Genomic DNA, 25,595 nt, shown 5'->3' with positions numbered 1-25,595 from the left:
CAGAATGAAGGGAGTTCAGCTTCCCTGGAGAATGATATACTTTCAGACTATGGAATGCTATTCCTCTGCCTTTCCCTCCTTTGGCCTTGTTTTGCATATAGGACATGGCCGTGCATGTATTTTTAAAAGTTTTGTCCTGTGGCATGGTCAAGAGACTTGCCAGGAAGGAGGCTCGGCTGCTTCCCGCGATAGGCACTTGATGTGAGTGCAGGCAAAACTGGAAGAGTCCTCGTTATCTTCTCGATGTGCAGAAGTACATTTCCCAAATCCTCTGAGTATATGGTGCACGCTCCTCCACGAGCATATTGGAGGGAGCGGGGCCTACTCAGCCCATCAATCAGTCTGGCACAGCACCTGTAACACCAGGGTTCTCTCCAGATGTCATTTCTTATTACAGGCCTCGGAAAAGTTGCCGAATGACACGAGAGCAATGAGCTCTTCCACCTGGTCCAGAATCCGGTGAAGCCAAGGACTTTGTTGGACTTGCTTGGGAAAGATATGTCGCGGGAGTTATGACATATACTGGAGGCTTCCAATAAAAGAGTTCCAGACCAACAGGCCAAGGATCCCCCCTCCCCATCTGCCCCGTCTAAATATGACTGCTAGCTCCCAAGTGGGGATAATGATGTTGCGTAGAATGGTCATTGCCCCTGTTTTTCTTGCACCATAATCTCAGCAGGGATGCTGTCAAAAGCAGCGGCACTTCCAAGACCTTAGGCCTGTGGCAGCCTTTATGACTCTCTTCAGAGACCCTATTCCCCCAGGAAGGTGCCGCGATGAGATGTACGCAGGGCTTTGTGCAACGCCAAACTGCGCTTTTGATTGCAAAATGCTGAAAATTGTGCCTGACATGTAACCACAATTAATAAGCTCATCGGAAGCAAAATTCTCAAACAAACTCCCAAAACTGAAATGATTATTTGAGCGTTGCATGCATTATGTTGATGCATAAGCTGTTAGGGTTAGGGTTAGGGTTAGGGTTAGTCGATTTGTTAGGGTTAGGGTTAGGGTTAGGGTTTGTTAGGGTTAGGGTTAGGGTTAGGGTTTGTTAGGGTTAGGGTTTTGTTAGGGTTTGTTAGGGTTAGGGTTTGTTCTCTAACAGCTTGTTAGAGCTGTTAGGGTTAGGGTTAGGGTTAGGCAAATCCCTGCCTCTAACAGCTTCAATAATTAGAATCAAAAATGTTGATGAATACTGTACAATAGTCATATTGGTGACCTGCAGTGAAATTCCTGACAATGGGCATCCACGCTGGCTGTTCTATTGATGAGTACTTTGGAAAACATTAGATGCTACATATTGTGATATCACTCTGTCCTGCACTCAACACGAGCAACATCGCCAGGGTACCATTTGACATTCTTCTTCTTGGGGTCAGCGTATTGTGAAGAATCATGTCATTCATGCCGAATCTGGAACCATCGTAAAGCGCAGCCTGTCAACAAGCGTCGCTTGCCTTGGAACGTCGACCTAGCCTGTGCCTGCCGACGGAGTATAATAAACTCTAAATATCCTTCACATAGAATATATTATTCTGCCTGGTGAGAAAGGAAGCAAAGGCAACCTAATTGGACTGTTATGGGACTTACTCTAGTGTGTTTTGTTGAATAATATTTTTAATGCAAAAATGCGTAAATTTAATTTGTTCGCCTCAATTATGCAGCCAGCCTGCCTTGGAAATTGCATTCCGCGTCGACTGTAACGGATGGCACGGTATATGAATTACCGGCAACAGGAGCTATTAACAGAACTGCAAATGCGATCATGTACCTAGGCTAATGGTATGCTTCACAGTAAAATCCTGCTGTGATTGATGCTCGTAATACTGCCTCCAAATTACTTCCCCCCCCCCTTTCTTTTGGGAGGTGAAGAGAGCCGTTACTGGGATCATGTCAAAATTCCTTTTGAAATTTATCAGCTGTATTCCTTTCTTTATTTCGGTTTCCTGGAGTCTATGGTTTCCCCCCCCATCCCCCCATGGCTTCTAATGAGCAAAACTGGAATGGCACTTGGTAGAACGCGTACCTTCGCCAGGCTGAACAGTTTACGTTTTGTATCCCACTGATAGGCTGGATCTGCATCTGGACCTGAATCAAAATCTAATTGGCTTGATCTTGCCCCATACCCGACTCATCCACCAAGTTTTGTGATAACCCGTCCACAACCTTTTGAGATATCGTGGTGTACAACTGTTTTTGGCACCCACCTCTCAATGCTGAATAATCACTTTAAATATTAAAAAAAATTCTCGTATCTGGATCTGGATTCGGATCTTCACCAAAATCGAATCAATTCGTCCTGGTCACACACCCAAACTGTCCACCAAGTTTCATCCGAATCCAACCCCAACTTTATGAGATATCCTGCTCACAGACAGACAGACAGACAGACAGACAGACAGACAGACAGACAGACGAAAACATAACCTCCACCCACGTTCAGTAACAGAGGTAAAATAAAGAAATAAAGCTTTCAGAACATATCTTGAACCGACAATTGAGACTCAAGACTGATCACGTGACTGTAAGTGACTTCCGGTCCTTTCATATATTGAAGGCCTCTGTCGTCGCGTGCATCACGAGTGTGTTTAAATGTAACTGCAAGCAGGTCGTATGACGTCCGTGGTGTTGACACAAACACATGCGAATGCCGTACAAGATAATACCGTTGTTTACCGTTAACCAAAGCTTCATTCGGTAATCCAATCCCATAGCTACGAGGAAACAAAGATTCAAGAAAGATGGATGCACGCTACTGGCCCTGAAGAGGCGGATCGGTCAAACTGGCCCTGAAGAGGCGGATCGGTCAAACTGCCCCGAGGTTGATTAAACCCCGACTCTAACACTCGAGTCTACCTAGTCGAGAGCGGTGTAAAAGATTTGACAACACAAGCTTTAATTGCCGCTCGCATGTTTTACCGACACCAGGGCAAAGGGCCCAGCAAACATCGTGCATATCATTTTCAGCCATTGTACAGAGGCCTGACGGCTGGGCTGGTGAAGAAGGTAAAAAAAAAAACTCAGGCCTAACATCCGGCCCTCTCCGGCCTGCCTTGCAAGATAAGCTTTCAAAGGAATGGAGCGAGATTAGAGTAAAAGGTCATTGAGAAGCGGAGAGTGGCGAGTGAAGGGTATAATTTATCTTTGGTCAATAAAAAAGCACGCCGCAGGTTAATCTACCATCCATCACAGTTTGTGAAGGAGATGGCTTGAATTTCCACTGCGCATGACGGGCATCTGTGATCTGCTCCTGCTGCATGCACAATCCGGGGGGAGCTGGATGGGCTCGCACCGGCCCCTGATTTGTGAGCCTCTGCTCCCATGGGGTTATAAAACCGACTCACGGTTTGCCTTTCGTAGACCTTCACAAGGCACAATATCATAAAGTACCAAAAGTATGTGCTCGCAATTATGTGGGTTGGTGGAAGTCCACCCACTTGGCTACTATATACATGCATTTGATTTTCATTCGCCAGTAATTGTGTTAGATCCTGATGAGTTTTTATTCCCGAGCAAATGAATGCCTCGGTGCTTAAATAATTGTTTATGGTGCTTAGACAGGGAATAAAAATCCGACATTATAACTATTAACTGTCCGATAAAAAAAAACAAACTCTATGGCCTATTATGGCCCTCGGGAGGGAGAATGAATTACTATTTCATCTCGACTACAATTTACATAGGACATAATATCAAGAAAGGCACAACAAGTATTAATAATAATAATTATCATCATCATTATTAGTCCGACAGGATGGTGTAGGTCGTACACTGAACGTTTGTCTCGTCTGGGTGCGATTCCAAATCCAACCATACAATGTCAGATCGATGCTCACCTCACAAAGTGCTCCGTCCCTTGGATGGATGTTGAAGATCCAGTGGTGTCTTTCGCAAAGAATAGGTGAGTTTCTGCCGGCATCCTGGAACAAATTCCAAATGTCGGCCCAAATAAGCTCCAGTCAATTGTCAGGCCTGGCCTGCTGGTTTGTGAAAGACTCATGATCATCATCATCATCATCAAAATGCCACTGAACACAGGTGTCCGAGTTGAAGCTTTTGCATCACAGTGCGGTATTTGTAATTAAGATTAATAGGATTATGTGTTGGAATATATTTGATTTTTTTTATGCCTGAAATTGCAATTTCATAGCAATGTTTGAAAAAAATTTGATGCGATTAAAAGTTGAAACAAAAGTCAAATTACCATTTTTTTAAAATTTCATATCCATGTATCAAAAAGGCATCGAAAGGAAGCAAATGTATTTTCAGTGATTTTCCAAGTAATTCATTTCTGTGGATGCATCCGTTTTTGTCCATGATTACCTGATGCACATATATGATGATGTCATGTGTTTCACAGCCAATCATGGAAAAGGCAATGAATACCTCGACAGAAATTAGTCCAAAATTAAAAAAAAATCATTCACTGACTTGCGATGTGCTTTGATTCACTGTAAAGCAATGTAAAGGCAGAGCACTGTGGGTACCAGCAACGCAATATTTATGACATCACTTTTCTTTGCACACTCAGCAAAACCATGAAGGAGGAATCTCCTCCTTCCTTTTAAATGCTGAACATCAAACAAGGAAGGACATTCCATTTTTAAAGTCTGGTACAACTTGGTCCAGGGTTCGAACCAGCAACCTGTAAGAATCAGAGTGGACACTCGAATCATTATGCCATCGAGTCCAGTCTGGGATTTCAATATAAAAAAAAAAATACAAAATATCACCAAACTTTTAAAACACAAAGACGTTTCAACGTTTGGAAGGAATTCCACTCATAATCCTTACAATAATTCATGGACCAGTGTTTGTGTGTGTGTGTGTGTGTGTGTGTGTGTGTGTGTGTGTGTGTGTGTGTGTGTGTGTGTGTGTGTGTGTGTGTGTGTGTGTGTGTGTGTGTGTGTGTGTGTGTGTGTGTGTGTGTGTGTGTGTGTTTGTTTGTCGCGCTACTCCTCCTACAGTTCTGCACTGATTACATACAGACTTGCTATATAGGATCAGCATGACCCCAGTTAATGCATAGGATTGTTTTTTCTATTTGCTGGTGGACACTGGGATATTTAATGTCCAACAACAACCAGTTCTGAAAGATTATTGCCTCTGCCACTGAAGGTGAAGGAGGTTATGTTTTCACCCCTCTGTCTGTCTGTCTGTCTGTCTGTGTGTGTACAGGATATCTCAAAAACTTGGGGACGGATCCAGATGAAAGTTTGTGGACAGGTTGGGTGTGTGACAACAACGAACTGTTTAGATTTTGGTGAAGACTCAGATCCAGATCCGACTCTTAGAATTTTTAACGTGATTTTCACCATTGAGAGATAGGGCCAAAAACGATATATAGCACGATATCTCAAAAGGTTGGAGATGGATTCGGACGAAACTTGCTGGACACGTTGGGTGTGTGACATGGAGGAATTTATTGTATTTTGGTGAAGATTCGAATCTGGATCTGAATACGAGAATTATTTAATTTTTTTAAGTGATTCTTCACCATTGAGAGATAGGGCCAAAAACGATATAGTACTGTATAGCATGATATTTCAAAAATGTATTGGGCCCGATATGTTCACGTGGATCAGGCATTACGTGGTGGAGGTATGTGCTCCACCAAGTCCCCTTCGAGTTTTCATTGTTATTATCAAGAGTCCAGTTGGAGTCTCCAGTTGGAAGACGGGTTCTCCAGGTGGAAGTTGGGTCGTCCATCTTCACGCTTTTCTTATGGACAGTGCTCACAGTGATGCCTCACTCCACGGGCGATTAAAAACCAGGATGACAATTTATAGCTGGGAAGACAGTCAAACCAAGGATAGACAGCTCAAAACACCTCCAAACTAACCTGTCAGTCCAAAAGCTTGGTCGGAATCAATACCATAAATTTTAAATGAGCACAGCGATTTCATAACTTGAAATAAATATCAAATACCCATGGTATTTGAATTTAAAATGGACAAAAGTCACAATTCCAGATTTAAAATTCGAGAGAAAAATATTTTTGCAACAAATCTGACATAAAATCTGAAATATCTCAAAGAAAAAAAGCAACAAAACCACTGTTGCACATTACTTCATCTGGATGACTTCAATTTCTGCAGAAGGAAGTTTTAATGCATTTTTATTATTGTGCAAATTTAACAATTGTCTTTTGCTCTTTCTAGTTTATATGACACTAAGTTACCATTGGATAAACATTGCTGCTATGTAATGATTATTTACTCACATTTATTTCTGCACAATAATGTTGCATGAAAATTATTCAAAACGACCCTGCAATGTTATGAAGGTACTTTTTTTCTGTATAAAACGTCGAAGGTCATGGAAGAGCATTTATCACAGAACAAAGAACAGAAAGGACACAGTGGAAAGTGGGCAAATGCATCAAAATAATTTCTCAGACTTGGTGATATAATGGTTAGAGCTTCCTCTCCGCGTATGGGAAGTCGATGGTTCAAACCCCGGCCGAGTCATACCAAAGGCTTTTAAAATGGTACATACTGCTTCCTTGCTTGACATTGAGCATTCAAAATGATAAGAACACACACAATCCACATAGGTTAGCATCCATGTTCAGGATGGAGGAAATGCCCTGCTGAGTGATGTGAGAAAGGCGGAGCCACTGTTGTGATGTCACTGGTACCCAGAGTACCCCGGGAAGTGACAGCATTTCCCCCAAACTCGGTGGGTGTGTTTGTCTCGTCTAGCAGTCCTGTGTTGTGTTGTGTTGTGTCTCACGTTTTCGGCTGTATGTCAATGTGTATGACATGTGTGAGTGACAGGTCCAGTATATTGTTGCGGATTCGCGCCCGCCGGCGTGCTGACGGCCACGTAACTCGAATCGCGGCACGTCGCCCACCGGACGGACAATCCAGTCATGACCCTCTCGGACTAACGCCGGGAACCAGTCACGGGTGGACCTTTCGGTCTCACCGCGATCGAGCCAATCAGCCCCCGCGTGGGATAGGGTTGCTCGCCAAATTCGACCTACCTAAGTACCCACGCGGAGAGTAGACCGGGCGATCGCACCTCGCCGCAGGTCGACTTCGGACACGGGCCACTTAAGCGACCCGTTCCGTACTATCGGGATAACCGAGCGGTGTTATTCGTCGACCTCGACGGTTCGATTAATTATCGGGCGTATTCAGCCCACTACCAACCCTTTACGTGAAGCAAGATGAGGATTCAATGAAGGAAATGACGAAGCGAAGCGGGAAACAGTTCAACACAAAGCACATTTATTCGCGCTGAACGGACAGCACACATATTCAATTCCACCAAAAGCACACAGAAAAGAAAAACACAATTCAATTTACACAAAAAGCAAATGTAAAAGCGAAGACACAATGCAGAGCTAATACCGACTACCGAGCACACGGCAACACTTATACAATTTTACTTCACAGACGGCGCCGACAACACATACCCAAAACCAAGGAAAGAATACCCTCAAGGATGAGGCGGGCCTGAGGCCGAGACCGGGTCGGGCCTACCCATCTGGTGATGAGACGCGGAGCGGCGATGGTGCCTCAACTCCGCGGGCCTCGCGGGCAGTGTCTGGTAGGGGGTGGGAAAGGGGCCCCCTTGGTCGCACTATCTCAGCGCGGGGGGAAACAGGAGGGGGTTGCTGATGCTCGGGGTATAGAGGATTTTTATTATCCCGCGACGAGCGTCTCCACCTCGGCCAGGTCGCGCTGTCGGCCTCCCTGGGGTGCAGCTCCCTGCACGACACGAGCACCCCCTCGTCTGCCCTCGCCGCCTCTCCACAGTTCCGTCCCCTCCGTTCCGACTCCAACGCACACGACGACCAGCTCCTTCTTGCCAACTCCACCGCCCGCGAAGTCTTGACTCTCTGTTCCCTCTCGACTCTCCTACTCCTGGACTGACGAACACGGTCGCTTTTATCAGCCCCGTAGCTTCGCCCTCTCATCTTTGACCCTCTCCCTTCGTCCTTTCACCTCGCTCCCCATTGGCCCGAGAAAAAGTGGGCGTGAAGGCTTTTTGATCCATAAATTTGCATATATCGATCGCCCTCCAACGCCCTGGGGGCGGGGCCAATTCGCCCCTCGCTCACCGATTGGACGGCAAAAAGTGGGCGTGTGTCGTTTTTGATCCGTTTTTGAAGCACAAAATCCGTGATTTTGTACACGCTGTTCGGCGCGCGCCCTGCACGAGTCTAACACCGGTACCCACAGGCGGCGCAAGAACGGTGGCGATGCGACGGTTGCGAGGTGTGACGTGAAGGTCGTGGCGGTTGTGGTGAAGCGGCGTTTGGTGGTGGTAACAATGGCGGTTGGTCCAAATTAAAGATAGTAAAAGAAAAACGGCTATCCTGAAGAGTCGCAGCACGCATAAATGACATGTATTCCCACTAGACAACGGGTTTGGGCCTAACTACACATGTACTTACCGAGATACCTCACCTAAGGGACCTGAATGGTGGTTTGCGAATTTGGTAACCACAACACTACCCCCTCCCCTTTTTACAGACTCGTCCCGAGTCGTCAAATTTTCGTGTGCCATCATGTGTAGTTTTCCCCTAGTACATTTTACCTACGGATCCCTGAGTGCGACATTCATGGTATTCGTGTCACCAAAATAAATAACCTGAGGGCTGCGTAACTATCTAAACAAACTCACTCACATGGACGACTTAAATAAAATTGCCGGTGCTAGACAGACATGCCGGGGGGCACACTCATATTTACAGTACATCTTAACCTTAACTTACAAATTTTACACTAAACCATGGCCCAGGATCATTGAACTCTGCAAAAAGAAAGCAGTTAGCAGGGAGCCAGGCTGCCCACATGCAGTCTCTGGCTCAAAACAATGCAGGTGACAGGGAACGTGGCTGGCTGCTCACACGCAGTCCAAGGCCTTCCCTATTGAACTGAACGCAGTGAACCACAACGGTGCATGGGCTGCACAACGCAGTCTCCGTGCCAGCTCAAGTGGCACACGCAATGAGCACAACGAATGGATGGGTGAACACAAACACGGTGCACGGGCCGCCACTGCAGGCCCGTGTTGTAGCTGCCAACGGGGCAGTTCTCGCAGCTTGCAAACTGTTGCCTTGCGGATCCTGGCGCACATGGAAATGAACAGGGGGGGGGGGGGCAAAGCAAAAATTGAACGGGGCTGGTGAACATGGGCAGTGGGCATGGCATGGCAAAGGTGCAGGCAACACACAGCCCGCAGAAGAAGGCCGCTGCAGGCAAACACAGCCGGCAGATGAACTGGCCGGCACAGGCCTTGACGCAAAACACGGCCAGCCGATGGCACAGGCCTTGCAGCACAGCAGCTGCAGACGATCCAGCCGGCACAGGCCTTGCAGCACAGCAGCTGCAGACGAAGTTGGCCGGCCTCCGCCTTGAAGCAAAACACGGCCAGCCGATGAAGTTGGCCAGCCTTTGCCGTTCAGTGGAAGTTGGTGGAGGTGCTGGCCACTTGGAAGGCGGGCTCGGACCTAACCTACGGTCTCCCTCCCAACCTATCGCCTTTGCCTGTCACTGTACATACCCACTCCATTAATTTGTCAAACCCCAATTTAGCCCCAACTTATTTTTTTTGTTGTTTTTATTTTTACTTCCCCACTATAAATCGTCCCCTAACCCCCTTTATCGTCTTTGTTCGGCTAACCTATCCTGTCACCTAGCCTACTCCCAACCCCTACGTTCCCTTCCCGGAGGGGAACAAGGGAGAGCTAACGTCCTGTGCCGAGGCCCAACGAAGCCTCAGAATGGCCTCCCCAGAGTTCGGCGATCTAACCCAAAGTGGGTCCAGCGGCCCACAACGAGAGCGAGGGGATGGATGGTGCGGAGGGGTACACTTCCTAATCTACCCTAACCATTTAACTGTTAAACTACCCCGGGGCTTTCAACAAGCGCCTCTCGCTTAAACTATTGGTTCTAACAACCCAGATTCCCGTTGCCTGTGTTGGTGTCCTTACAATTTCGGGCCTCGCCCCCCAATTTTCTCTCCGTGCCCTCACACGGTCTCCTGGCTGGGACACGTGGCTCCCTTTGGCAGGCACGACCCTCTGCCGATTCTCCCGCTATGGCAACCCCGGGCACTACACTGCCTCCGAGCCTACCAGCTCCCTAACACCGGGGAGTGCCCCCCATGGTACCTCCCCTGAAACGCACACGTGGCAGGCCGGCCTCCCGGGCCCCTTTCCGAGGGTCACCCGTGCCCACAACACTGCCCACGCGGCTAATGGCGCCCCGGGCCCCCGCACCAAGCAGGCGCACCCGTGCCCACTACTCTATCCCGGCCCCCCATGGGCCCATGGCCTACCGCGGCCGACTAGCCTGGTGCCCGGGGTACCCACTCAGCGATACTCACCTTTCGCAGCCACGCTCCCAAGCCCGTCAACAGGGCTCCTGCACCCCTCCAAATGGGTCTCGAGCCTACTTTCCCACCAACAGCAAAACGACCTCCATTTTTCAATTTGACTAACCCAGCTAACTCACTCGACACTGACCCCGGGGTCCCTTGGGCGGGAGTCACTCCTCCCCCCAATCACTCATCGCACCATGCATTCCCCATTCGCTCCATTCACACAGACCCGCTGGCCTCACTCACTCACCAAGCACATGCTTCCAATTCACTCACCAACAACTCTTCAACACACACACCACTGAACTCTGCCATCCTTCTAACTACCTCCCCTAACTAACTCGTGCTCCCACATCGTCCCTTAAACTACAGCACGTTCCTTTTAACACTACGTAGCCAAGCTACGTCCCCTCTACACATTCACAAGTCTGTCCATGTCCTCCAAATAATCATTTTATTTCCCAACCTAAATCTCGCTATCATCCCTCTAACTAATCCATTCCACGGACTCCATGAGGACTTACCCCTGCCCCATGAAGTCGGTCTAACTAAGCTAACCCTTCCCCCTAACTAGTTTCCATCCTGTGCCCAGGTAAGGGGGTCTTCCACCCCTTGCCCAGGAATCCTGTGCACCCGAAAGTGAGGCTTGCTTTTCTTTTCTTTTTTTTTTTTCTTTACATGCGCAGCACCTGCGCGGCAACTCGCGCACTTTGCACCTGCCCGTGACGTCATGCAGCTGCACGTGTTCCTCGTCCCTCCTTGGACGGTACCATCCGGCAGAGATACCCCTCCTGCCGGATTCCAACCCCACGTGCAGCCATGGCGTCACCGTGCGCATAAAAAAACACAAGCCCCACGTCTCGAGGGGTTCCCCACGCGAACACATGTGCTTTGCCCGTTGGAGCTTAACACACACGATCGCGTGGAGAACCCGTCCGGTCCAAATCCATTTACCTGCCTAAACTTTGTCCGTCCGCGGGATCGGCAAATCCACCGCATGCGTTTCCGGACCGGGACTTCACTCTCGCAAGCGAGCACGTGGTGGTCTCGTGCGTTGCACAGCACGAACCGCGTGCTCACTGCTGGGTGAACCCGGCACGGTCCCCGAAACAACTACAGCCGCTACTCGGCTTTCTTTCCTCTGTCTCCGTCTCCGTCTCCATTCCGCACACGCATACCTGCGTGTTACGACGCACACAGTCCACTCCATCACATTCACACCGGGAGACGCGGCTGCGTGCTCCCGCATGCCAACCGACATCTCCCTCACATACCGCTCTCTCACACACACGGTCTCCCTTGCATAACCCATACCACTCACACGTGGTGCTCCATTCACTCGTGCCTCACTCACACACGCGGCGGCACTCAACCGCGGTGCCTCATCCACACACGCGGGGGCACTCAACCGCGGTTCCTCATCCACACTGGCCGTTTCACTCACACACACGGCCTCTTCCACACACGGTGCCTCATCCACACACGGCGTGCTGGAAGCACGCACTCCGGCACCATCGCCACCACACCACTCACACACGGGGTCGCTTCCACACACGGGGACGCACTCACACCTTGCACCACACACACAGGGACAACCACACTGGGGATTTGTGTCCCCACAAGGGTCTCCGGGGCCTCTATACCCCCCAAGCTCTCCGTGCACCTGTCCACAGCACTCGTCCCCTCAACCTCGCAAAGCACGACCGAACTCACCTGGTCGTGACTCGCCTCAAGGGGGCATACTCCCTCCCCTCGTTCCTGGAGGAGGCCATCCAGGTGCTCGCACTGGGTCTCTACACGCTCCGCGAGCTCACCCCCATTGTCCTCCACTACCTCCGTGTGTGTGTGTGCGTCACTTACCCCGTCCTCACCGTGCAGTCTCTCCTCTATCGTTCCCTTCCCGGCTACCGTCACTGCCAACTCTTCACCCTTTACCTCCCTTGTCTCAACTATTATTATTTCCTTTGTCGTCATTTCGTGTCTCGTCTCACACGTTTTGGTCTCCCCATTTAATTTTTCCCTCTTGGTCACCGTCGATTCCTCTGTCACGACCCTCGCCCAACACGCCCCCCGAATTATTTTTTTACCCGCCTCCACCGCGGGCCTGTCAGCCGTTGCACCCCCTTCCAGCTCGTTTGCTCCCACACGTGGAGTCGCCATTCCCAGCTCCCTGGTCACGGCCTTCATGCCCGCCTGCAGGCATCGGCCCATGTTCTGCGTCTCACCCCGTAGTTCTTTCATTTCTTTTTTCATTTGCTGTGTATTCGCATCTATCGTCGTTTTCACTTCATTTGTATTTGTATCCATCTTTTCATCCATTTTTTGTGTATTCGCATCCATCGTCGTTTTCACTTCATTTGTATTTGTATCCATCTTTTCGTTCATTTGTTTGTTCATACCTTTCATTTCGTTTTTCATATTCGCTTCCATCTTTTCGATCATTTCCGCATTCATCTTTGCCAGCATGGTGAATAGCTGGGCCATGTCGGGTGCGCTTGGGTGAGCCGTTTCGGCAGGGATCGGGGAAGGGTTTTGGTGGAGAGGGGGGGGGGAGGTGTCATACACCGCGGCCGCTGCCGCACCCACCTGGGTTCAGTTGGGCGAGTCCGTGTTCCTGCACAATCAACATTTCCTGCTCGGGGATTCCATCCTGGACCATGGATTCTACACATTCTACATCCATTTCTAATACCCCCGGCTCCCGCTCGCCTTGAGACGCCATCTTGCTTCTCTTAAAGGGTTAATTTAGCTCGCTCGTAATTTGGAGGGAATCGGGGGTCGCTTCTCTCACCCCTGGACCGATTCCCGTGAATTTAGCTGGAGACAGGAGAGCCCGTTTTCCTGTTCTCTGATACCAGTGCCGCGAGGAGGGCGATGGATTTGTATCACACGACCTGACACCAGTGTTGCGGTATTCGCGCCCGCCGGCGTGCTGACGGCCACGTAACTCGAATCGCGGCACGTCGCCCACCGGACGGACAATCCAGTCGTGACCCTCTCGGACTAACGCCGGGAACCAGTCACGGGTGGACCTTTCGGTCTCACCGCGATTGAGCCAATCAGCCCCCGCGTGGGATAGGGTTGCTCGCCAAATTCGACCTACCTAAGTACCCACGCGGAGAGTAGACCGGGCGATCGCACCTCGCCGCAGGTCGACTTCGGACACGGGCCACTTAAGCGACCCGTTCCGTACTATCGGGATAACCGAGCGGTGTTATTCGTCGACCTCGACGGTTCGATTAATTATCGGGCGTATTCAGCCCACTACCAACCCTTTACGTGAAGCAAGATGAGGATTCATTGAAGGAAATGACGAAGCGAAGCGGGAAACAGTTCAACACAAAGCACATTTATTCGCGCTGAACGGACAGCACACATATTCAATTCCACCAAAAGCACACAGAAAAGAAAAACACAATTCAATTTACACAAAAAGCAAATGTAAAAGCGAAGACACAATGCAGAGCTAATACCGACTACCGAGCACACGGCAACACATACAATTTTACTTCACAGACGGCGCCGACAACACATACCCAAAACCAAGGAAAGAATACCCTCAAGGATGAGGCGGGCCTGAGGCCGAGACCGGGTCGGGCCTACCCGTCTGGTGATGAGACGCGGAGCGGCGATGGTGCCTCAACTCCGCGGGCCTCGCGGGCAGTGTCTGGTAGGGGGTGGGAAAGGGGCCCCCTTGGTCGCACTATCTCAGCGCGGGGGGAAACAGGAGGGGGTTGCTGATGCTCGGGGTATAGAGGATTTTTATTATCCCGCGACGAGCGTCTCCACCTCGGCCAGGTCGCGCTGTCGGCCTCCCTGGGGTGCAGCTCCCTGCACGACGCGAGCACCCCCTCGTCTGCCCTCGCCGCCTCTCCACAGTTCCGTCCCTCCGTTCCGACTCCAACGCACACGACGACCAGCTCCTTCTTGCCAACTCCACCGCCCGCGAAGTCTTGACTCTCTGTTCCCTCTCGACTCTCCTACTCCTGGACTGACGAACACGGTCGCTTTTATCAGCCCCGTAGCTTCGCCCTCTCATCTTTGACCCCCTCCCTTCGACCTTTCACCTCGCTCCCCATTGGCCCGAGAAAAAGTGAGCGTGAAGGCTTTTTGATCCATAAATTTGCATATATCGATCGCCCTCCAACGCCCTGGGGGCGGGGCCAATTCGCCCCTCGCTCACCGATTGGACGGCAAAAAGTGGGCGTGTGTCGTTTTTGATCCGTTTTTGAAGCACAAAATCCGTGATTTTGTACACGCTGTTCGGCGCGCGCCCTGCACGAGTCCAACACCGGTACCCACAGGCGGCGCAAGAACGGTGGCGATGCGACGGTTGCGAGGTGTGACGTGAAGGTCATGGCGGTTGTGGTGAAGCGGCGTTTGGTGGTGGTAACAATGGCGATTGGTCCAAATTAAAGATAGTAAAAGAAAAACGGCTATCCTGAAGAGTCGCAGCACGCATAAATGACATGTATTCCCACTAGACAACGGGTTTGGGCCTAACTACACATGTACTTACCGAGATACCTCACCTAAGGGACCTGAATGGTGGTTTGCGAATTTGGTAACCACAACAATATCTTGTAAAAAAGAAAAAGAAAAAAAGATTAGAGGAACACAACAGAGGAACATTTGGAGTGAGAATGGGGAAGGGAAAAGATGACAATGTAAGGGAATTGGGAAGAGAGGAAATGAAGAAAGGTCGGTGAACAAGCTGGTTACAAGGCAAGGGGAAGAGGAAACCAGGAATGAAAGAGAAATGGAAGAAATAAACATAGATTAGGTGGAGGGAGAGGAAATAAAATACAAAAACCTACCACATAAGGGGTGGTCATATAGGGGACAGGGCCAATGGGGTATAAAGAAATCATGGACATGAATGGGAGATGGGAGATAACCTGAGGCAGAAGGTGAACAGACATCTTGAAGACCTGGAGGAAAGAATAAGATTGAATAGACTGAGGAAGTTGTATACCCCGGTAAAATATAGGTGTACCATATCCCTGTGTCGTAAGAGGCGACCAGGGTTGCGTCAGGAAGGGCATCCGGCGTAAAACATGTGCCAAATCACGATGCGGATCATACGGATGATCCGCTGTGGCGACCCCTAACGGGAGCAGCCGAGAGAGAAAGAAGAAGAAGACTGAGGAAGTTGGTTCCACAGGTGGGAGGAAAGAGGAATAAATGAGTGGAGGTGAGCAGTGGTTCTGGATTCTGGGAGTTTCATGGAAGTTTCAAAAGAATTGGGTTACTGCAGAACAATGTGCCTGGGAGAAACCTGGGGGGAGGGAGGGGTAAGGAGTGGTGAAGCATGGAAAGGGAGAGGGTGCAAGACTGCAGAAAGGAGGTGCAGAATATAGGGAGGCCACCAACCTTTCTGGGATGTGGGAGCAACAGGCCCACAGATTCAAATATTTTGAGGGCCTTTGACTCCACGCCATCAATTTGTGAAAGGTGTGAGGCAAGAGCACCAGCCAAAAGAAGTAAGCATTACTACTCTCAGCTTTGGATGAAGGCCTTGTAGGTTGTTAAAAGTTCAGATTTGCGAAGGAAGGATGACACGGTGGAGGATGCTCAGTCGGCAGCCAATTTTGGAGACTAATCATAATATGCGTTTTCCCAAAGATAGATAGTGGGTGAATAGTGAGGCCCCACAAGGTTAAATGACTGAACTTCTTTGCAAGGTTGTTCAGGGAAGAAGATGGGAGGGTTCGACAGACAGTCCTTTCAGAGAGACATAGTGAGTGTGGGATTTCTTGGAGTTGAAAAACATATTCCAAATGTTAGATCAGCTCCTGGTTGTTGATTTCTATAGAGAGGGAAGACACTGCTGCCTGCCTATCTGAAGGATGAGAGATGTTATGCCACAGTGTAGAGTCATCAGCAAAGAGAAAAAGACGATGCTCCAGAGTCAGAGAGATCATTGATGACGATGAGGAAGGGGACTGGGCTAAAGTCACTGACTTGGGGTACTGCAGACTAGACAGGGAAATAGAGGATCACATTGAAAGCCACCCACTGACTAAAAGAGTAGAGGTAGTCAGCAGCCTACCTTGGATTCCGTGGGTTCAGAGTTTGTAAGGTGAGTTGGGATGCCAGACTGTGTCAAATGTTCGTGATATGTCCAGAATTGTGGTCCTTATTATTTTAGCTGACATTCAGGGCCTCCATCCATTGTTGGGAAAACAGCAGGAATATGTCCAGGGTAGAGTAACCGGGTCAGACACCAAACTGACAGGCTGAGTTCAGGCCATTGGAGAAAAGGAATGATTTGATGTTAACTTAAATTATGGATTTCATGACTTTATAATTAGAATCTGATGGCCTTGCATATTGATGATTTTTTTAATTTTTTTTTTTTTTTTACACCATTCGGTTGTTTAAATTGCATATGTTAAAATGATTTGAAGCAACAAACTATGATACATATATCAGTGAAAGATGATAATAAATTGTTATCCTATTAAGTTTAATCTTGCTTCATTCCATTTTGTATGAGCGAACTTCAGAATGACTTTTTTCGAGTCAAAAATGTGACTTTATAATTTTGAATAAATAAAGCTATGAATCCCATTGTGACTGTATTCTTTTGAAGAGCTTCCAGACGGGAAGTTTAAATGTCATTTATCTTGCTGGCGGGCTCGGAGGTAGCTGGGCCTATCTGCTTTCATGGCTTATCAGGCTTCATCAATCTCGGGTGAGGCTCTTCCATTGCTTTGCAAAGGCAACCAGCAGGTAGATTTGGCTCTGGCACTCCATGACAGATCTTTCCCGTGCTCTGTTGAATAATCCATTATGTCTGCAATGGCAAAGGTTTCAAGATATACTGGTGAAGTTCTTTTGTCGGTTGCACTTTGCAAGTCTTTTGCAAAGAATGGAAATGGCCTCTTTCTATTGAGCTTATGATGTATTGGTATTCTGAATACAGCACAGGGTTGGAATACCTGTTTTTTTTCCCCTCGATTACACTTGAATTTATAATGTCATAGCGTAACAAGCTTTTTCTTTAAAATCATAAAACAAGCTTTTTGTTTTTTTTAGCTTAACGATTTGACAAATGCAAAGTTTCAACAAAGGGAGAGTGATGCTGTAGAATCCAATAACTGGAGTCTCATTAAGCAGAGCGCTGAGATGAAAGTTTCTGAAATAGTGAATTGTACAAAAATCCTTATTTATTTAATTGCCTATTTAATACCACTGTTTGATTGAAATTTTCCTCACAAAGAATTACTCTCAATGAGACTCTATTGAAGTGATGTATCGTAGGGCAAGATTAACCCACCACCCCCCCCCACCCACCCAATCCTCACCCACCTCCACCTCCAAACTAGTCTTACCCTCCATGGTCCTGGTTACATATTCAGCATCTTGTGCATCCACATCAGAGGGCTCTTTGGTTGAGGTAGAGCAAGCAATGTCAAAAGAAAATGATCAGTATATCTAAAAGGAATATCTCGATTTATGCTCGTACCTCCATTCCCCTTGCATGCTGGCACAAAATTAAAACCTTTTTCTACATCAAAAAACCATGAAATCGAAAATTACGAGGTGTTAATCGTAAATTATTCAGTACTTTGTCCAAGGCGTTAAGTTGGAAAAAAAAACTTAGATAGAATGAGTGTAAATCGAGGACTAAGTATATGTTGAGGACGAGCTTGATAGAGCAGTGAGGCACAGTTTGAGTCCCATAGCAGCCGAAGCTGTGCGATCTGGAAGCAGTAATGTCTTTCTGCCACATGAGTATATTTCCTCTGCCTTACTGCCCCCATCAAGCAAGAGGTGGGGTTGCGGTTGTGCGTAACAATAAACCAAAACAAAAAGTCCTTCCGACCCGATATAGGTAAATATATACTCGGAGGGTATGCTTACACATTGTAAGCACCAATGAACCTTGCTTCATATGTAGATCCACAATAAACAGAAGTTTTATGATAATAGGCAAGCATCACTGACCTCCTGCTGGATGAGCACAACAAGGCTGCACTTATTTTCGGACGCTTTCCAATCAATGGTTATGTAATTTTTACCAGTGCATTGGTTTTGATGTCTGTCGGCACACAAAATTTCAGCTTTCGACATCACCCAGAAGGTACTGAACACGAATGTCAGTCAGTCAGTCAGTGGTTACAATGAGATGTGTATGTACAAATATATATGAGTAGGGTGTGCTTACACATTGTGTAGAATGATGTGACCCGAGACAATGGGGAAGCACAGTTTGTATACTTTCACAAAGTGTAAGCATATGAACCACATTTCTCCATTGTCTTGGGTCGCTCACCTGCATTTGATTATTCCGTTATTTATTTTAATTATTTTTTCCATTTATGGATGCTTTCTGATGGTTCTGTAATTTTTCCTGCGTGTATCGACTTCGATGTCGATCAGCAAGCAAAATTTCAGCTTTCTTCGTCACCCGGAAGACACTGATCTTTAATGTCAGTCAGTCAATGGTTATAAAGAGCTTTATACATTAGAAGAGCAAATACAACCCATGCCTTCGCTGAGGGGAATATTAAGAAGTGGGGGGCGGGGGGATGGAATGGGGGAGGGGGAGAGAGAGGACTGGGGGAAAGGGGATAGAGGGGGGGGGAAGAGAGGGGAGGGAGGTGGAGTGAGGAGGGGTGGGAGAGGTACGGGGAGCAAGAAGGGGTGGGGAGTGAGGAGGGGTAGTCGGGCTAGGAAGGGAGGGAAGGGATTTGGGATGAGGCAAGCACGGGGGAGGGGTTATGGACCTGTGTTTGGTGGGGGAATTGGGGTGAGGGTCTCTCAACTTGTACTTACTTGATAGTGGAGCTTGTGCAGAAAGTGGGGGGGGGGGGGTAGTACAGGATTGAACAAAGTGGGGTATGTTGAAACAGCAAGTTAATACAGCACACGGAGACTGCCCAGAGATATCGATGGGGGGGGGGTGGAGAGTGGAGAGGGGTTTGGGAGGAGGTAAGCATTAAGGGAGGGGGAGGAAAGGTAGCATGATGAAAAGGGAAAGCAGCATGAGAGGAAGGGAAGGCAGTACAAAGAGAATGGAAGGAAAGGCAGCCTGAGGGGAAGAGAAAGCAGTGTGAGTGGAGGGGAAGGGTAGGCAGCATGAGGGGAAGGGAAGGGCGACAAAATGCACCCAAACAGCAACATTTTCTTTGTAGCCACAAGATTCCATAGAAAACCAGGTGGGAGCATTTAAAACCCATGCTATTTACCTGGAAAAGGCCTGCCTGCATGCTTGCATGCTTGCTCGATCATGCAGCGACCTTTGCACTCCTCCGGTCAGCTCACTCCGAATCCGATTCATACATGCCACACTCTGGGAAAGCCATTTTTAATTAAAAACTAAAGCATCAGCTCTTGATGGCCCCCTTAATAGATGGAGAGTGCTGAGAAGAAGAAGGAGATGGTTGTGAGAGTGGAGGGAGATGAGAGGGTAGGGGTTGGAGAGAGAGGGGGAGAGGGTGATAGGGAGGGAGATGAGAGAGGAGAGGTCAGAGAGAGGGAGAGGCATCAGAGAGGGAGAGGTGTGAGAGTGGAGGGAGATGAGAGGGGAGGGGTCAGAGCGAAAAAAAGAGAGACTTGACTTTTGTGTACTTTTATTATAAAAGTATTAAAACACACCAGAAAAAGCACACTCCATAAAAACAAATCCAAACGATTTTACAGCAAAAATAAATTCAACAAAAGCAATACAAACAAGGGTGTCTGTTCATGTCAAAAACACACCACAGAATAATACATATATGCAAAAAGTAAGTGAAAGTACTTTACACTTTTACAAACAGATTCCATCACAAAAAGAGGCTGAAAACCTCATCAGTGCACCACTGATCACCCACAATATCCAGGCTCAAAAGATAAGCCTGCTCCATTTTTACTCGTGCCGAAACCATACCTTTAAAGCACAAAAGCACATTTACATTTTTCCCCTTCAATTTTACTTTCCTGGTTTTATAAATTGCCAGTTTAGCAATGCCCAACAGAAAAGACAAAAACGAGAGGACTGGTTTACTCTTATAATTCCCCTCGATTCCATAAATAAAGACTGGAAAGGAAAAAACAAAATAAAATTTATAGAAAAGCTGTTGAAGGAAGAGAAAGAGGGGTACCAATCTCTTACATTCAATAAAAACGTGGGTAACATTTTCAATCAAATCACAAAAAAGGACAAGAAATTAGAACAGAAGAATTAAACTTATGGAGTAATGTCTGTGTGACCAGGGCTTGATGTGCTAGTCTCCAATTTAGGTCTCCAGTTCACCCAAGAGTTGGAGAACTATACATTTGGTTCCAAACTGGAGTTTTTAAAAAACCAGCAGGTAAGGTCGCATTCCACCAGTTTTTTAAACAGTTTTGTAAAACCAGGTATGCATGCTTCCAGACATATGTTGTAGATAGCCGTTTTCCCCATGATGTGAAACACACCAATTTCCTCTAAGTTTGAGAACACACCCTCTTGTATTTTTTGAGGCAATTTGAAGTTCAGGGAAATAGAGACATGAGTCTACCACTTCATCCACCCCAGTCCACCCGATGTTTAGTCTATGAAAGGTTTGAATTACTGCTTTCAAGACATTTTCCACAATACGAGCAGAACGAACACCAGTTTTTAATGAAAGTGAGCTTACAGGTCGCCAGGCGTTCAAGGATGGCTGCAACAGGTCTCGCACTCTGTTTATTCCAACACTGGTGAAACAATGCATAAACGACCTAGATGTTGAAATCCTAGAGAATAAAGGATTTCAAACTAATGGCTGATGTACAAACTTTTGGGCATCGCATGATACCTCTAAACCATGCACTCTGAGGACTTGCCAAGTATTCAAAAGGCTCTGATGAAAACTGGGGAGCTGAGACATGTCAACGTGTTGCAGGTCGATGAGGAAAAGGTCACGGTCGTATTTCAGACCTTCCACTTTCTGTAAACAGGCGTTTGTGAGAGGTCGCCAAGGAAGATACTCACTGTACAGGAAGCGCTTAATCATGGAAATCTGGAATGCCATTATCCGACTTGGGATATGCATCAGATTTTGACCACCCGCATTTTGGGGTCTGCAGACCACGTCTGGGCCCAGCCAATGGCAGCCACCCCAGAAAAAAAAATCAGTCAGAACCCTCTGAATGCCTGTGACCAAGTATCTCGGAGGTTCAAGTGGGATAACTTTCTGCCAAATAAATGAAATCACCAGGTTGTTTATGATTGACACCCGTGTCTTAAGCGAGAGAAGTTGGTACAATCTTTTCCACCTTACCAGTTTCAATTTAATTTTGTCCAGGAAGTTCTCCCAATTTTTTTGTTCATACGCTTCAATTCCTAGAAATAAGCCAACATATTTAAACCCCTCACTACTCCACTGTATTCCTCCTGGTAAAACAGGCAGGGACGAGGAAGGCGATCTGGGACCCACCCAAAAAGCTATACTTTTTTCCAATTTACCCTTGCAGTAGAAGCAAGCTCAAACTGGGTAAGGCAACGAGAGACGTCAGAAACATCTTTTTGATTTGCAATAGCAACACAAATATCATCAGCATAAGCTGAAACAACGACTTTGGAGTTTTGTGAAAGAGAGACTCCCAACACTGAGTTCCGAAGTCAAACTAATAAAGGTTCAACGGATAGATTGTAGAGCATGCCTGATAGCGCACAGCCCTGACGGATGCCTCACTGAAAGGGGAAGGGGTAACAAAGACTATTATTAGCCTTCAGCAGGCAAGATGCATTTTTGTACAATAACTTAAAATAAGCAATAAATTTTTCCCCAAACACTGTTCTCCTTAATACATCAAACAAAAAAGAATGGTTAACACTGTCAAAATATTTTTCTTGATCTAAAAGTAATAAACCAAAACCAGGAGATGTAGTTCGACCGAGAATGATCGTCTCTCACCCAAAAAATATTATCGTATATGTAATGGAACGTTCTGGAACACAGTACGACTGATCAGTGCCAATCAAGAAGGAGATGACTTCCTTTAGACGGGTTGCAAGTGCCTTTGACAATATTTTATAGTCCGTGTTGAGGAGTGACACAGGCCGCCAATTTGCGGTCTCATGCAGGTTTCCTTTCTTCGGAAGGAGACGCAAAACTGCCCTCCGGCAGCTTAATGGCAATTCACCTTGTTTAACACTCTCCTGAAAGACCTCAAGAAGAGTAGGGCCTAGAATGTCCCAGAAAGCCTTATAAAATTCAGCCGGAAGGCCGTCTAGTCCAGGAGCTTTCCCATCCTTGCTATCATTAAGTGCAGCAGTAAGTTCTACAAGTAGTCCAAGAGCATTAGGTCAAAATAGGCCCGAACCTGGACATTTTTGGTAACAAGCTGATTTTTTCAGGATAGGTCCAGGAATATGTCTAGAATAACATACTAAAAGTCCTCATAAATCCTCCTTGAGCTTTTTCCGCAATCCAAGATGGCGTCCAAATTGGCCGCCTCTTCTGTTTTTCTCATAACCTTGCAAGCAGGTTTCCCCAAAACACACTTTAAATGTCTACATATATGTTTTGAAGTATGAGGAACTCATTAGAATACATCTTAAGAGATGCTGAAGCACGCAAGTACCAATAAGACCTCTTGAGTTCTTCCAAAAATCCAAAATGGCGTCCAAAATGGCTGCCATATTTACTGTTTTTTGTCATAACTTTGCAAGTAGGTTTCCCCAAAACACACTTTAAATGTCTAAATATATGTTTTGAAGTATAAGGAACTCGATAGAATACATTTTAAGAGATGTTGAAGCACGCAAGTACCAATAAAACTGTTTGAGCTCTTCCAAAAATCCAAAATGGTGTCCAAAATGGCCGTCATTAACAATTTTATCTAAAAATTGTTTAAATATTTATCATTAATTAATTAACTGTGATATTTCATCCTGAAAATATTCAACAAACATTTCAATTATAAATGTGGTTGCTGTGCATACAGTATTCAAATCAATTTGAATGTTAAAGTCTAGAAGTGTGCCCTTAATCGCTTATGACATTACGAGGGAAACATTGTACCATCAGTTTGATGCTAAACAGACAGGGCGACATAAATTTGCCATATGGTCCATTTTCGTCACCTAAAGCTCAGAAATTGAAAACTTGGTGCTAACCTTTTTTACCAACAAGATGCAGTTGATGTCTACCATGAGGTGAGTTCTATTTGAAACATTCCGTTATCATTAAGGAAGTAAAACTATTATTTTTGGTACCCAGACTAAATGCATGATCAAAATTTGTGTCTTCATGCATGTACTACACAGTACTGTGTAATATCACTTGACAGGGAATTTCTGTGGAGTAGTCTATCGTTACACCTAAAACATTGTATTGAATCATTTTATTTGTTTCATGCAGATGAAAAGAATTATAGTATGATAGAAATCAGAGAGTGTATGACACTCCTTCCTATTGGTACATGTATGCTGTATTTGTATAAAAGGTTCCTTTTTTGTGTGTGTCATGTCATTCCTATATTGTGATATGCTAGTATACATTCATTACTAATAATAGCAGACATTTTAAAGTGCCTTTTCCATTGGATACATAGTGCTATGAGATGTCATCCCTGGTTGTCATAGGAGATAAAATATATGACCAGGCTGCGACAGTACAAGTGCAGTGCACATCCCGGGATAACAAAATAAGTTAGTCTTCAAGTAACATATTACATGGCAGTGAATTTCTGTGGAGTAGCCACGATCATCATCATTTTCCTCTCGGGTTTCCTTGCGAGATTTTCTCTGCCCAATACAATTCCTACCAGACATTCTGGCACCCCACAATGAGTTGATTCATCTGCAATTTAACTTCACAGGTATCAATATGTAAACATGCTATAGAGTACTGTGATTGTGATGTGTTATAGAAATTGCAGAATCATGTGATGGCAATCATGTGATGGTATTGGCACTTGTGTGCTTCTACATCTCTTATAATATATTCTATTGAGTTCCTTGTACTTCAAAACATATATTTAGACATCTAAAGTGCGTTTTGGGGAAACCTACTTGCAAAGTTAAGAGAAAAACATGAAATGGCGGCCATTTTGGACGCCATCTTGGATTGCGTAAAACGCTCAAGGAGGATTCATGAGGACTTTTAGTATGTTATTTCACACACATTCCTGGACCTTTCCTGAAAAAATCAGCTTGTTACCAAAAATGTCCAGGTTAAACCCTAATGCTCTTGGACTAAAGAGAAATGCCAGGCTCAAGCAATTGTTGTTGGTCTTCAGACAGAGAAGGGAGCAGTTCAAGCATCGCATTCTGTTCTCCTCATTCACAGTTCTTATTGCGAAGAGTTTAGAGAAATAGTCTTGTAGTTCGTGCTTAATATCACTCTGGGAGGTCAACAAAACACCACCAGAAGAGCACAAAGCATGGATTTGTTGAGAGGTCTTGACCGTTTTTTCCAAATTGAAGAACCCTTTGTTTGGTGTGTCAAGTTGGATTTTTTCGTTCCGCAGTCGGACGAATGCACCGGCCGCCCGCTCTTTCACCATTTCAGCCAGAAGGGTCCTTTTTGTCGACAACTGCTGGACATTCACGCTGGACAATCCAGCTTTCTGCTCACAGATAAGTATATCGTTTTGTAAAGCAGATATCACCCCAAAAGCGTTGTATGTGCTGCAAGAGCAGTATTGTTGGCAAAAACATTTGATTTGGGACTTTGTGCAGTCCCACAATTGTCTTAAGTTCAAGTATGAACCCTTTTGCGACTCACATTTTTCCCATACCATTTTAAAAGCTTCAATAAAATGTGCACTTTGTAAAAGTTTCAAATTAAAAGTCCAATGTGCACTTCCACAGACATGATGAGGAAAGCCACACACTATAACAATCATGTGATGATCGGAAAAACCAGATGGCCTGATATACGAGTTCTTTGCAATATTTACCATTTCATGATTAACATAAAATCTGTCGAGGCGAGCCATCGTCAAAACATTTCTTGATGCACAAACCCACGTATACTGATGGATATTACGGTTTTGCACCCGCCACATATCCGCCAGTTTAAACTTTTTAACTCGCTGTGCCAAAGGCCTTGCACTGGGTGGATGAGGCTCACAAGTGTTCCGATCAAGTTGTGGGTTGAGGGTGCGGTTGTAGTAACCCCCCAGACACAACAACATGGTTAAGTCAATGGTGCTTACAAACTCTGCCAACTTGTACAGAAAGGCACCTCTTTCAGAGTTAGCACGAGGACAGTAAACATTTGTCATGCAAATCTTTAGGTTACTACTGACAAATTTCACGGACAGTAAGTAACCTTTATAAATTTCCTTACAAG

At 46.4% G+C, this 25,595-nt stretch overlaps 1 long non-coding RNA gene across 1 annotated transcript in view; it reads right to left on the bottom strand.

Moving 5' to 3' along the window:
• Window positions 1-25,595, bottom strand: part of LOC147017023 (uncharacterized) — a 74,109-nt gene that overhangs the window by 13,271 nt on the left and 35,243 nt on the right. The window contains exon 2 of the long non-coding RNA XR_015049709.1: window positions 3,834-3,917. This is a non-coding gene — a long non-coding RNA (uncharacterized LOC147017023). The remainder of the gene's footprint in view (window positions 1-3,833; window positions 3,918-25,595) is intronic.

The sequence above is a fragment of the Eptatretus burgeri genome, chromosome 11, assembly GCF_056783735.1.
Source record: "Eptatretus burgeri isolate ZD-2024b chromosome 11, Ebu_testis_v1, whole genome shotgun sequence".
Classification (NCBI taxonomy): Eukaryota; Metazoa; Chordata; class Myxini; order Myxiniformes; family Myxinidae; genus Eptatretus; species Eptatretus burgeri.
The sequence above is the reverse complement of the archived record's forward strand: the minus strand, read 5'-3'. Positions and strand labels throughout refer to the sequence as shown.